The 14,567-nt window shown below is 36.9% G+C and overlaps 1 pseudogene; it reads right to left on the bottom strand.

Annotated features, from left to right (window-relative positions):
• Nucleotides 1–10,964: 10,964 nt before the first annotated feature.
• On the bottom strand, nucleotides 10,965–12,888 carry LOC104655420 (annotated as a pseudogene).
• Between the last annotated feature and the right edge of the window lie 1,679 nt (nucleotides 12,889–14,567).

Raw genomic sequence — 14,567 nt, 5'->3', positions numbered from 1 at the left:
AAAACGCACTTTTGTTTTATTCCTTCTTTCTATTTTCTTTGTTATCTTTGTGTCATTGATTTCTGTTCTTTATTATTTTATTTCCTCTGCTTGGTTGCATCTGTTTTGCTCCTCTTTTTATAGGTTCTTGGGATGGGAACTCAGATGATTAATCTGAGATTTTCTTTTTAAAAGTTGTATGCATTTAGTGCTACAAATTTTCCCCTTGGTGCTGCTGTAGCTATGTCCCACAAATCTGCATATGCTGTATTTTAATTTCTTTCAGTACAATGTATTTATTTATTTATTTTAGATGGAGTCACGCTCTGTCTCCCAGGCTGGAGTGCAGTGGCACAATCTTGGTTCACTGCAGCCGCCACCTTCTGGGTTCAAGCGATTCTCCTGCCTCAGCCTCCTGGGTAGCTGGGATTACAGGCGCCCACCACCATGGCTGGCTAATTTTCGTATTTTTAGTAGAGACAGGGTTTCACCATGTTGGCCAGGCTGTTCTTGAACTCCTGACCTCAGGCAATCTGCCCACCTCGGCCTCCCAAAGTCCTGGGATCACAGGTGTGAGCTACCACGCCTGGCCAGTACAATGCACTTTTAAAATATCCCTGTGACTCTTAGATTATTTAGAAGTGTATTCTAGGTGTTTGGAGATTTTTCTGTTATCTTTCAGTTATTGACTTCTAGTTTGATTCCACTGCTGCTGGAGAACACAGTTTGTATGACTTCCATTCTTTTACATTTGTTGAGGTTTTATGGCGTATATGATACATCTTGGTTTATGTTTCGTAGGCACTTGAAAACATTGTGCATTCTGCTGTTCTGTGGTAGTGTGTGCTACAATTGTTGAGTAGATCCTGTTGGTTGATGGGGGTTGTTGAGTTCTTCTATGTCCTTGCTGATTTTTTTGTCTAACTGTCTTCTCAATCATTGCAAAAGGTGTGTTGAAGTCTCCAACCTTAATTCTGAATTTATCTATTCTCCTTTCAGTTCTGTCAGTTTTTATTTACTTCATCTATTGCTCTGATTTTTTGTGCATACATATTAAGGACTGCAATGTATTCTTGATGGACTGACCCTTTTATCATCATATAATGTTGCTTATTTTCTCTGGTCATTTTCTTTGGTCTGAAGTTTACCTTATCTGATGTTAATATAGCCACATCTGCCTTCTTTTGATTAGGGTCTGCATAATATATTATCCCTCCCCAATCCTTTTTCTTGCAATGTTCCTATATTATTATTTATGAAGTGAGTTTCTTATAGGCAGCATATAAATGGGTCATATTTTTAAAACTATTCTGCCTATCTGTGTATTTTAATTGTGTATTTAGACTATTTACATTTCATGGAGTTATTGGTCTGCTAGGGTTTATCCCATTTTAGTTTTTGTTTTTATTTGTTCACTTTGTTGTTTTTATTTTTGTTTTCCTTTTCCCATACTTTCTATGGGTTACCAGAACTTTTTTAGAATTCCCTTTTTTATTTATGTGTAGTATCTAAATATACTTATGTAGCTTTTTTAGTGGTTACTTTAGGTATTTTGTTATATATATGCATAAATTATTACAGTGTACTGATGCCATTATTTTACCAGTTCAAATGATTGTTGAAATCTTACCTCCTTTATCATCATTTTATTCTTCCCTGTCTATAATTATCTTAACTATTCCCTCTATATACATTTAGAATCACATGATCCAGTAGTATAATTTTTGCTTCTATTATCAAACACAATTGAGAAAACTCAAAGAGAAGAAATGTCTGTCGTGTTTATTCATTTATTTTCTTATTAACTTCTTTCTTCCTGAAGTGCCAAGTTGCCTTCTTTTAATGTTTCTTTTCTGTTTAGATAACTTAATTTAGCCATTCTTTTGGGGTAGGTCTGCTAGTGAGACATTTTCTTAGTATTCCTTCTTCTGAGAATGGCTTGATTCTCCTTCATTCCTGAAACTGATTTTCACTGGAGACAGAATTCTGGGCTGACGATTCTTTATTCTCAGCACATGTTAAATATTGTGCCCCTTCCTTTTGGCATCCATGGTTTCTCAGGAGAAATCTGCTCTCTTTGAAATTATTTTCCCCTTTAGGTAAAGTGTTGTTTCTCTCTCACTTCTTTTTTTTCTCTGTCTTCTGAAGTTTGACTCTCTGTATCTTGATGGAGATTTCCTAGATTTATTCTCTTTGGGATACACTTAACTTCTTTAAATCTGTGTATTTATGTCTTTTGCCAAATATGGGAAGTTTTTAGCCAAAAGTCAATAAAAATTTTCTACTTTTTAATTCAGCAATATTTCTTTCAGAATTTTATTCTGAGAAATTGATTGCTAATGTGTAAAAATTTGTTTATAAATGTAAACACTTACCATTATTTTTATACTGTCAGGAAACTGGAAAATTGTAGACGGTCCAAAACAATGGATTGGATAATGAGTCATTGCTCATTAATTTTTACTTTTTAACGACTGTATAAATCATTAACTGGGATGTAGAATAATAATAAATAATGACATACAAATGATCAAAATATTTGGAATTTTAGCCCTACTAATATCTAGTGGGGTAATATTCAGCCAATAACTTATTTATACTTCAGGTTTCTTATCTGTAAAAAGGGGAATGATGATAGAACCTACTTCATAAGATTTTTGTGAGAAATAAGTGAGTTAATATACATCAAGAACTTTAAACAGTGCCTGGCACAGAGTAAATGACATACAAAGGTCAATTATTATTACGATTTACCATTATTATTGAAAAGTACTGAAAGCTGCATGTCAAGCTAAATTTTTTCAAACTATTAATAAAGGATTTTCAAATAAAACATACATAATAAACCAAAATTTGAGAGAAATATTGATACATAGCATAAAATTGTGTGTGTGTATATATATATATGTATATATATGCATGGAAGTTGACAAAATGAGACAAAATCCTAGTTACCCATGAACACCAATGGCTGACTCAGCAATCCTTATCACGCTTCCCTAGTCCACCTATTTTTCGGATGAGTGTTTGTGCATAGTTATATAGGGTATGCATATTCAGGCTGCCTTTTCATTGTATACAATACATATTTTAATGTGAAAAACCATACACATGCTATTTTATATTATAAAATAGTAATTTATAAAGTGGCTATAACTTACATAGCACAAATCACATGGATATAGTTCTATTACTGTAATCTTTGAATACTTCCAACTTGAGCTACTATAATAATTATCTTACACTTTTTAGCTCTTTGTGTATTTTATATTACTACAAAATGGGAAGTAGCCTAACTATAAGACTTAAAAACACAGCTGTGAAATTTATTGCCAATTTTTTTTCCAGAAGTCTCTACCAGTGTATACTGCCTGTAGAAAAAGTAGAAGACTACTGGTTTTGTCACATCCGCTAAGAGAATTGAACATCTTTTCTTAATCTTTTGCTAATTATTAGACGAAAATCAGGAGCTTGTTATTTACATTTCCGTTTCTCGTAAGGCTGAACCTTTCCCCAACATGTTAGTTACAGGTTGTATTTCCTCTTTTGTAAATCTCCTGCGGATACCCATTTACCTTAATGTTTTTCTTATCTATTGGCACACACTCTTTGTTTAATAAAGTTATTTACCCTTGTCATATATCCTGCAAATATTATTTCAGTGTGCTGTTTGTGTTTATATTTTAGTTACTTTTTATGTTCAGAGGTTTTAATTTTTTTGTAGTCAAATCCTTCAATATTGTCCTTTGTAACACGGAAAACACAAGAACTGTATTACTGCTAGGTTGAGAAAATAATCTTTCAGGGCTTTGTCGTTCTGTTTTCTTGTTTTTTCACTGATTTTTTGAGAAAATATTTAACTCTTTAATCTAGTTGAAATTTACCTTGATGAATTGAGAGAGGTGATGGGCAGTCCCACTCCGCTCTGACCTGCCCACACCTTCCTTAGAGTGCTATTTTTATTCCATTCTAGATTACTCGCCCACATTTGGAGGAAAATGCCTAGGATGACAAAAAGGAATGCAGTCCATGTCTTATGAGAAATGGCTTGAAGACCATAAGTTGCATGACGGCTGTTTAAAACCCTTAGGATGCCTGTCAGCATGTGCAGTAGTGAAGAAGCTCTGGGGGCACACAGACCTGTATTCATGTCCCAGCCTCACCACTTATGGGTATGTGTTTTCTCTTTGGTAAATCTGCTGCTCCTTAAAAACATGAAGAGAAATGGGTAACAGCAGTAGATTTACAAATGAGAAAAGACATAGGACAAGATGCAGATCCATGTTAAGCTTCAATTTCTTCATCTGTTAAATGAGAATAATAATAAGTACCTAACTCATGGTTATGATATGAAGATTAAATAGGAAAATACGGGTAAGCATTTAGCAAGACACTTGGTTCAGAGAAGGCACTCAATAAATACTGGTTGTCAGTGTCATTAATGTTGGTGTTTGTTTTGTGCAAGCCCAAAGAGTAAAGGATGCAGAATGACAAATTCTAGCCTCTATGAGGCAGGATTTGCTGAGTTGCTGTGTTGTTTCAGGAGATAATGACTCTTTTTCATGGGACAGTTTCAGGCAATGGCTGGGACAGGGCTGAGGCTTTCTGTGAATGGCTGGGCCCATGTTTTTCCCAAACCCCCATGCTGTCACACTCTGAGCCCTTTGGAAGTTTGTGAAAGACTTACTTCTTCCTGTCCCTGCCTTCCCTTGGCAGATTAGCTTAGAGATATAAATGAAATTGAGGCTTAGAACAGCCAGTGCAGAGTATTAAATGCTAATGAGCTTGTCAACACCACAGATGTTTTTGAAGAGAGGGAGATATGATGCAACCTACATTTTGGGAGGAAAATGCAGAGAGGATTGCCTGGGAGTGGGGAGATTTGAGGCAGAGAGAGATTTAAAGGAGGTTTGTCCACTGGGAGAGATGGGAAGCCCTGAATATTGGGGGTGAGTACTGGGGGTGGTACAAAGAGAGGAAGGGCAGAGTTGGTGACTTGGGTCAGGTTCAAGATGCAATGAAGAGGAGAGCTGACAGGATTTGACCACATTTACCTCTGTGTTGTCAAAGAGAAACAAAGCTGGACGTTAGTTAAAAATGATAAAAACATACTTTATTCACTAAAATTGACAGTAGGAAAAAGAGCTGAGCCCATTCAAATTTGTACAGAGGCGATTGGGCGATTTAAAGGGAGAATGAGGGAACAGGGAATGGAAGCAAGCAGGGGCTCAGTAGAGTCAGGGAAGTGAAAAAGTACAAAAAGGGGCTAAGAGAGTTAGTCAGTGTAAATATGATGAGGCCAGCTGTGTCTGCTTACTGGAAATCACTAAAGTTAGGATTGTATCCTCTTCCAGAGGCTGGGGGACAGAGGCTCTATTTTTCTTGATGACTACATTTCAAAGAAATAGCTTTCAGGTCCTTGAGAAGGACACACCTGAGTTACAGGAGATACAGATGCTCTTACCTTACTATGGCATTTTGTCTCGACAAACCCATTGTAAATTGAAAATATTATAAGTAAAAAATGCATTTAATACACCTAACTTACAAAATATCATAGCTTAGCCCAATCTACCTTAAGTGTGTTCAGAACATTAGCCTACCATTGGGCAAAATCATCTAACATAAGGCCTATTTTATAATAAAGTGTTGAATATCTCATGTAATTTATTGAATGCTGTACTGAAAGTGAAAAACAGAATGGTTGTACCATTCTGAAGTACAGTTTCTCTGAATGTGTATCACCTTCACACCATTGCCAAGCCAAAATATCACAGCTTGAACCACAGTAGCTCATGGACCATCTGTATCTCAAAGGGATGGAGGGAGGATTTACAATTGTAAGCTTTTTTTTTTTTTTTAAGTAAATACTCTAGGAAAGTGGAAGGGAGTATCGTGGCCTATCATCAGGTGTTGACTAGAACAAAAGGTAAATTCTTTTGACAGCCTTGAGCAAGTCTTCAGATAGGAACTCAAAGCTGTGCTGGGTTGACCCAGGAATTTGGCTTAGGCAAGCAGAAGCCAAGTCAGCGTTGGCAAGTCTCTTAGTGCAGGGATGGGAGCCCTCAGCTCTCTGTGCAGGTCATAGGACAGTATAGAGAGATAAAGAGTGGGAGTGCTGCATACTATTCCTGGTTCTACAATTCGTGAGTAGGAAAAATATTGCTTCTCTTATACTGTGATGATCAAAAGGGATAATTATACAAAACGACTTGGACAATAGAAATATTTTTAATACAGAGAATCATAGTTGAAGAACTTGGCTCCCTCTCCTGTTATGAATTAATGTAATAGCATAAACGGCCAGATCCTTCAAGGGAGGAACCCTGAAGGTGAGACTGCCAGACCTCCTTTTTCATTCCCTTTGTAAAGTGCTTGCTTACAACTGATGCATCTGGCTTGTTTCCTCTTTTTTTTTTTTTTCCTTTTCTCTTTGGACTTGCTTTTTCTGCTTAAAGCTCTGCAACCCAAAATTCATTGCCAGCAGGGAAAATGCTTTAAAAGGAATGCTAAGTATGTTCAAAGTGTGACAAAGATTATTTTTTAATTTTAAGGGCTTTTTGGGGTATTATTATTATATTAAAAAAGAAAGATGGAATTTGGTAATTCTTACTACTTTTCTGCCCTGTATCCATGAGATATGTTGCTTGGAAAACATTCAGTCCTCTGAAAAAGGCTGTGACATCATTTCTTACTTTATAGAACTGATGGAAATATTCAAATGATGTACTAGTTTATCAACTTGAAAGCTTAATTAATGTAAAACACTTTTTGAATTTGGTTGAAAACACTAGGTAAAGTTTTATTTTTACTTTATATATACTTAATCTTCTCTCCCCGGGGGGTAGTTGGTAAAGCGTCTCGCAGGGAGCGCTAAGGAATAATGTCTTGTTTTTATAATGCTTTCATCTTTTCAAAGAGCTTTTCATTATCTCATTTAATCCTTACAACCAACTGTGGAACTTGTTAGGGCGAGGGCTAGCGTGCCAGATGCATGGATGAGGAAACTGAAGCCCAGTAATGTGTGACTGAGTGGTGGAGATAAAGACAGGGGCTGGATCTCCTGCCTGTTAATTGGAGGTGCCACGAAGTACCACAGACCTGGTCCACAGCTAGCAGTTGTTGAATAGACCTTGGCAGGGATGGGGCATTGTAAATCTAGTAGAAATTCATAATTAAGCTCTACATGTCCAGTCAAATGCTTGGGAAAACCTTGTTTTGGGGTTAAATTGAGATTACTGCTCAATGTGTTGTTGAATACTGGAAAAATTTTGGAAGGTTTAAAATTAAGAACAGTCTCTTTTGATATCAGGATGTTTCATTTTTTCAAAGAAATAGTCTATTAAAATATGAATTAAATACCATATGATTTACACACTAAAAGTATACAATGTAATATTTTTTTCACTATATTCACAGATATGTACAACTATCACCACAGTGCCCTTTATTTTTTTAATATATATATGCATTTTTAGAGACAGGGTTCTGCTTTGTCACCCAGGCTGGAGTGCAGTGATGCAGTCACGGCTCAATGCAGCCTCAACCTCCCAGGCTCAAGCAATCCTCCCACCTCAGCCCATCACCAACCCAACCAAGTAGCTGGGACCACAGGCATGCACCACTATGTCTGACTAATGTTTACATTTTTTGTAGAGATGGGGTCTTGCCATGTTGCCCAGGCTGGTCTCAAACTCCTGTCATTAAACAATCCTCCTTCCTTGGCCTCCCAAAGCACTGGGATTACAGGTATGAACCACTATGCCTAGCCTCACAGAACACTTTAGAATATTTTCATCATGTCAAAAAGAAACTCTGCACCCTTTAGTTATCACCCTTGTATTCCCCCGTTTACCCAACCCTAAGCTAGAACTCATCTACTTTATGTGTCTGCAAATTTCCCTGTACTAGATTTTCATAGGAATAAAATTGTATAATAGGTGGACTTTGTGAGGGGATTCTTTTGCTTAGCATAATGTTTACAAGGTTCACCTAAGATGTAACATGTATCAGTGCTTCCTTCCTTTTTATGGCTGAATAATATTCTAGTGTATGGTGTATCTTTATTAGTTGGTGGACATTTGGGTTGGTTCTACCTTTTGGCTATTGTGAATAATACTGCTCTTCATATTTCTGTACACAGTTTTGTGTGCACTTGTGTTTTCATTTCTCTTGGCTAAATACTTTGGAGTGAAATTACTGGGTCATATAACAACTTTATGTTTGAGGAGCTGCTAGATTGTTTTCCAAAGTGTCTACACCATTCTACATCCCCACTAGCACTCTGTAAGATTTCCCATTTCTCAACATCCTTGCAAGCACTTGGTATCATATGACATTTTGATTGAGCCATCCTAGTAGACATGAAGTGGTATCTCATGGTGGTTTTGACTTTTATTTCCTTGAGGACTGATGTGAGCATCTTTTCATGTGCTTATTGGTTATTTGTATATCTTCTCTGAAAAAAATGTCTAGTCAGATCCTTTGCCCATTGTTCAGCTAGACTGTTTGCTTTTGAGATGGTAAGAGTTTAAAGAATATATTCTAGAGATAAATCTCTTAGACATATGATTTGCAAATATTTTCTCCCATTCTGTGGGGTTTTGTGTCATGTCCTTTGAAGCACATGGTTTAAAATTTTGTGGAAAGCTACTTTACTCCTTTTGTTGCTCATGCTTTGGATGCCGTATGTAAAAATCCATTGCCAAACCCAAGGTCATGAAGATGTACAATTTACTCCTGTGTTTTCTCCTAAGAGTTTTATAGTTTTAGCTCTTACATTTGTTTGATCCATTTTGAGTTAATATTGTATATGGTGTGAAGGAAAAGCCCAAGTTAATTTTTGTGTATGTGACTATCCATTTGTCCCAGCACTATGTGTTGAAAAGTCTATTCTTTCCTCTTTGAATGATCTTGGCACTCTTGTTAAAATCAGTTGACTATAGATGTATGGTTTTATTTCTGGACTCTTAGTTCTATTCCTTTGATTTATGTCTATCTTTATGCCAGTACCACAATACCTTGATTACCATTCTTTTGTAGAAAGTTTTGCCTGTAATCCCAGCACTTTGGGAGGCTGAGGTGGGAGGATCACAAGGTCAAGAGATCAGGACCATCCTGGCCAAGATGGTAAAACCCTGTTTCTACTAAAAACACAAAAATTGGCCAAGCGCAGTGGCTCATGCCTGTAATCCCAGATACTTTGGGAGGCCCAGGAGGGCGAATCACCTGAGGTTGGGAGTTCGAGACCAGCCTGACCAACATGGAGAAACCCCGTCCCCACTAAAAATACAAATTAGCCGGGTGTGATGGTGCATGCCTGTAATCCCAGATACTCGGGGGGCTGAGGCAGGTGAATCACTTGAACTGGGGAGGTGGAGGTTGTGCTGAGCCAAGTTTGTGCCATTGCACTATAGCCTGGGCAACAAGAGCAAAACTCTGTCTTAAAAAACAAACAACCAAACAAAAAACAAAACAAAATGCACAAAAATTAGCTAGGCATGGTGGTGCACACCTGTAGTCGCAGCTACTTGGGAGACTGAGGCAGGAGAATCGCTTGAACCCGGGAGGCGGAGGTTGCAGTGAGCCGAGATCGCGCCACTGCACTCAAGTCTAGTGACAGAGCAAGACTCTGTCTCAAAAAAAAAAAAAAAAAAAAAGAAAGAAAGAAAAAAGTTTTGAAATCAGAAAGTATGAATCCTTTGTTTATTTCATTTTCAGGATTATTTAGCTATTCTTGGTTCCTCAAGTTCTATATGAATTTGATAATCAGCTAATTAATCTCCACAAAGAATTCCGTTGGTATTCTGGTAGTGATTACATTGAATCTCTGAATCACTTTAGGGAGTATTGGCATCATGTTGTCTTCTGATGCATGGAGATGTGATGTTTTTCCACTTATTTAATGTCAGTAATGTTTTGTAGTCTTCAAAGTTTGGAACTTTTTTGTTAACTAAGTATTTTATTCTTATTGATGTCATTTTGAATGGAAATTTTCTTAATTTCATTTTTAGATTGCTCATTTGCAAATGTACAAAATACAATTGTACAACTGATTTTTGTATATTGATCTTGTATCTTGGAACCTTGCTAAACTTGTTTATTATAGTATTTTTAAAATGGATTTCTTAAGATTTTCTATTTATAACATCAGATAATGTCATCTGTGAGCAGAGATAGTTTTACTTCTTCCTTTCCTATCTGGGTGCCTTTTCTTTTTCTTTCCTAATTGGCCTGACAAGAACCTCTGGTACAATGTTGAATAGAAGTAGTAAGAGCAGACATTCTTGTCTTGTTCCTGCTCTTAGAAAGGAAAGCATCCAGTTTTTCATCAGTGAGCATGATGCTAACTGTTGGTTTTTCAGAAGCCCTTCATTATGTTGAGAAAATTCCCTTCTATTCCTAGTTTATTACTTTTTGTTATGAATGGGCATCAGATATTGTCAAATCTTTTTTTTTTCATTTATTGGAATGATTAGGTAATTTTGTTTCTTATTGTATTGATATAATGTATTAAATTAATTTTCAGATGTTGAATCAACCTCGCATTCCTGGGATAAATTCCACATAGTAATGGAATAAAATCTTTTTAATATGCTGCTGGATCTGATTTATTAGTATTTTGCTGGGACATTTTACATCTATATTTATAAGATATATTAGTCTATAGTTTTCTTGTCATTTTTTCCCACCTGGTTTTGGTGTCAGGTTAATACTGGCCTCATAAAATAATTTGGGAAGTGCTCTCTCCTACTTTTTGGAAGAATTTGTGAAAAATTAGTATAAATTCTTCTTTAAGTATTTGGTGGAATTCGCTAGTGAAGCCATATGGGTTTGGGCTTTTCTTTGTGGATAGGGTTTTTTTTTTTTTTAACTTTACTAAACATTAAAGCACACATGAATGTTTTCTGTGGAGGAGGACTAAAGGACATCAGGGGAGAAGAAAGGGATACTTGGGAAGAGAATCACACAACAAGGACCTATCTTCACAAAAAGGGCTCAATACTGATTTCCAGGGAGGAACAGGGAATGGTTAGCTCAAATTTGGTGATAACATCAGGATGAAGGACTCCAAGCTTCCTGATGTTTTGACTCCTGGCAAAGATCTCTGTGCTTTGCCCAGGGAAGAAAGCAGTCCCTTTTGATGATTTGATCACATATACCCCTTTATTTTTAATAGGAGATACCTTGTACAGCTGTGTAATTCTGTCCAGATGCATATGGATGACCTTAAACCCAGAATTTTTGTTGTAATAAACAGCAAAGAGATGCCTATAGTTTTTTGTACCTACGTCTCTGCTAGAATCTTTTATTACAGTGTTAGAGATTTCAAATAGTTTCAGAGGAAGGAGCAGTTTCTGATTCATTTCTATGGTCTTCAGAGCACCAAGAAGAGGGGTAATGAATGCCACCTGTAATTGAGCTGTTTTAGTTTTACTTATCTGGACTGCTTTAGTTGCAGAGATATCCAAGCCAAGTTTATCAGAAACATCCTCTTGGAGCAGAGAGCAAAGGTGAGTGCTTCAGTGAATCCATGTCTACCATAGATTCAGCTACCATGTCATGTTTGACACATTTTTTGAGCTTATTAAGTGGAAATTGATTAGCTGTGGTGTTTATGGGAGAGTCATCTGAATATTGTATATCCACAAGCAACAGCTGCATCTTCTATAATATCCCATGCATGGATAATGTCAGCTGTGATCAGAGAGATTTTATTCTCAATGTGATTCCCATTGCCTATGACTTTGGACTTCAAATACATCCTGGTCAGAAGCTAGGCAAGATTTTCTGGAGTTTCTCTGATTTCATTTTTTTTTGTTAACAAGATCAGCTTTCACTATATCTTTTTGAACAATTTTTAATTAAAAATATTTTTATAGAGATGGGATCTCACTATGTTGCCCAGGCTGGTCTTGAACCCCTGGACTCAAGTGATCCTCCCACCTCAGCTTCCCAAAGTGCTGGGATTACAGGTGTGAGCTACCAAGCCCAGCCTCACTATCTCCTTTTGGCAAGCTAGTTCTGCAAAAGTATATGCTTTTCCATTAGGAAAACTACCTCAGTTGCTTCGATCGTAAATTGGTTCTCAATATAGTCACTGAAAATGGTGTCCAGATAATATCAAGAACTCTTTTTGCCTTAGTAAGGTCATTTCCTGTGCATTCGATAAATATCTTTCTAGTATTTAATTTTGGAGTCATCCTCATTGGTGATGGAAGGCATTGAAAGGATGACACCCTCACTATCATAGATAACTGGGTACAGGGGTTTATTTCCAGTGACATGTTAATAGTGTTTAAGGTGGTTGTCAGCCTTGTACATGTTCATTGGCTCACAGATTGTGTACTCCTTGGCCTTATTTAGGGCTTGAACTTGATATTTAAAGGACACTTTGCACAGTACAAGCATATGGGTGACAAAGTGTCCAAATCATGGGTTCCAGTAGCAACCAATGCTCTTTTCCAGCAAATATCCTGATGTCATTTCTCCTGATGTTCAAGGAAGCTGTCATATTGATCTTTAGTAAGCTTTAGATTTTGGAGAACTGCTACTGTAAAGGGCATACCTTAACTATCTTTTCTGTGATAATCAATTTCTGGATTTTTCCATTAGGCATTACCTGTTTCTATGCCAGAGACTTTTTCCTTTCTTTGAAGACCTGAAGTCCTCAAATCAATCCTTCCAGACACATGAGATCATATCAAAATTGACAGAGATGTCAATTTTGCAAAAAACATTAGAGGGCCCTTCTGCATTTACATTGTCTTGTTCATTACTTATTTCCTTCTCAGAAGTAACGTCATCAACTTCCAGACCAAATTGAAAACATAGTTCATCCAATTCTTCATCAGTGTAGACCTGGTCCAGGGCTTAGAAGAACAGAAGGTGCTTCTTTATGGGTAGTTTTTTTATTACTGGTTCAATCTCTTTACTTACTGCAAGTCTATTTATATAATCTATTTCTTCTTGAGTCAATTTCAGTAGTTTGTATCTTTTAAAATATCTGTCCATTTCATCTAATTTATCTGATTTGTTGACATACATTGTTCATAGTATTCCTTTATAGTCTTTTTTCTGTCAGGTCATTAGCAATGTCTCTGTTTTTGTTGCTATTGAGTCTTTTCTTTTACTCTTGGCCAATCTAGCTTAAGTTTGCCATTTTTGTTGATCTTTTCAAGGAATTGGCTTTTGGTTTCATTGATATTCTCTGTTGTTTTCCAATTCTCTGTTTCATTAACTTCTGCTCTAATCTTTATTTCCTTCACTCTGCCTGCTTAAGGCTTACTTTGCTCTTCTTTTTCCAGTATCTCACGTTGGACAGTTAGGTTATTGATTTGGGATCTTCTTCTTTTTTTTTTTTTTTTTCTTAATTTAGGCACAGACTTGCCTTTGTTACAGAATTGCCTTAGATTTGCTTGAATAGATGTTTTTCCTTTGCTGTTTGCTATCAGGCCCAGTTCCAGAGGCTTCAAGTTCTGTGTGTGTATAAAATTTCAATAGTTTCACTAAGGAACAGGTCAGCTGAACTCCTTGTGTGCTCATGCCAGAAGTTGATCTCATGCTCCCTTTTTGTTAGAGGACTTTAGGGGAGATAGAGTGTTGACTTTGTGGACACTACCAGAGGTAGGACAGAGTCAAAGGAGAGTGTACTTGAAGGAAGGTAGGCAGCAGATGTGAAGACCTGGGACACTGGACATGAAGGAGGGGTAAACATTTTCAGTGCAAATCTGAAGGTGGAACTTGGAATAATGGATGTAGGTTTAAGTTAAATATCAGGATGAACTTTTTGAAAACTGGAATTCTGTCAGTGAATGAAGCTGTCCCCTGTGTTTGGGCACCTGTACGCTGTCAGAGATCATCCACATTGTCAAGGACACTGTGGGAAAGATTTCCTCACTGTTGGGATGATGGATGATGTGACCTCATTTCCTTGCAAGCAAAAGTTTCAGAGATTATTGCATGACAGAGTCTCACAGATGGCTCTGGGGACAAGGGTTTGCATTTAGCAAGGATCACAGCACACCATGTTTTAGGAGAAAGCAAATCTCTTTCTAATAAGTATAAAACACATCCCCAGATGTATACATCTGTGTGTACAATTTATGTTTTGCTATTTTATTTTCAAGCAAAGAAGCCAAGGTATCTTCCAAAAACAATTAGAGTTGATACAGTAAGATTTTTTTCCTTGATGTGTATTTTTAAAATACATTTTTCTTTTAAGAGAAATACTATAGGAGCTTTTTGAAATTTGAGTGTTCCTAGGTGTTTTAGTATACTAGTGCTGCCATAGCAAAATACTACAGGCTGGGTGGCTTACAGAACAGAAATGTGTTTCTCACAGTTCTGGAGTCTAAATGTCAAAAATCAAGATACCCATAGCTGTGGTTTCTTTTGAGGCGTCTCTCCTTGGCTTGCGGCTGTCTTCTCACTGTGTTCTCACAGGGCTGCCCCTTGGTCTGTATGTTGTCTGTGACTTAACCTCCTCCTTTTATAAGGACACCAGTTACATTGGACTGGGGCCCACCCAGCTGACCTTTAATCACTTCTTTAAAGGTCTTTGTCTCAAAATATAGTTACATTTTGAG

This window comes from Rhinopithecus roxellana, chromosome 11, assembly GCF_007565055.1.
Source record: "Rhinopithecus roxellana isolate Shanxi Qingling chromosome 11, ASM756505v1, whole genome shotgun sequence".
In the NCBI taxonomy this organism is placed as follows: domain Eukaryota; kingdom Metazoa; phylum Chordata; class Mammalia; order Primates; family Cercopithecidae; genus Rhinopithecus; species Rhinopithecus roxellana.
The sequence above is the reverse complement of the archived record's forward strand: the minus strand, read 5'-3'. Positions and strand labels throughout refer to the sequence as shown.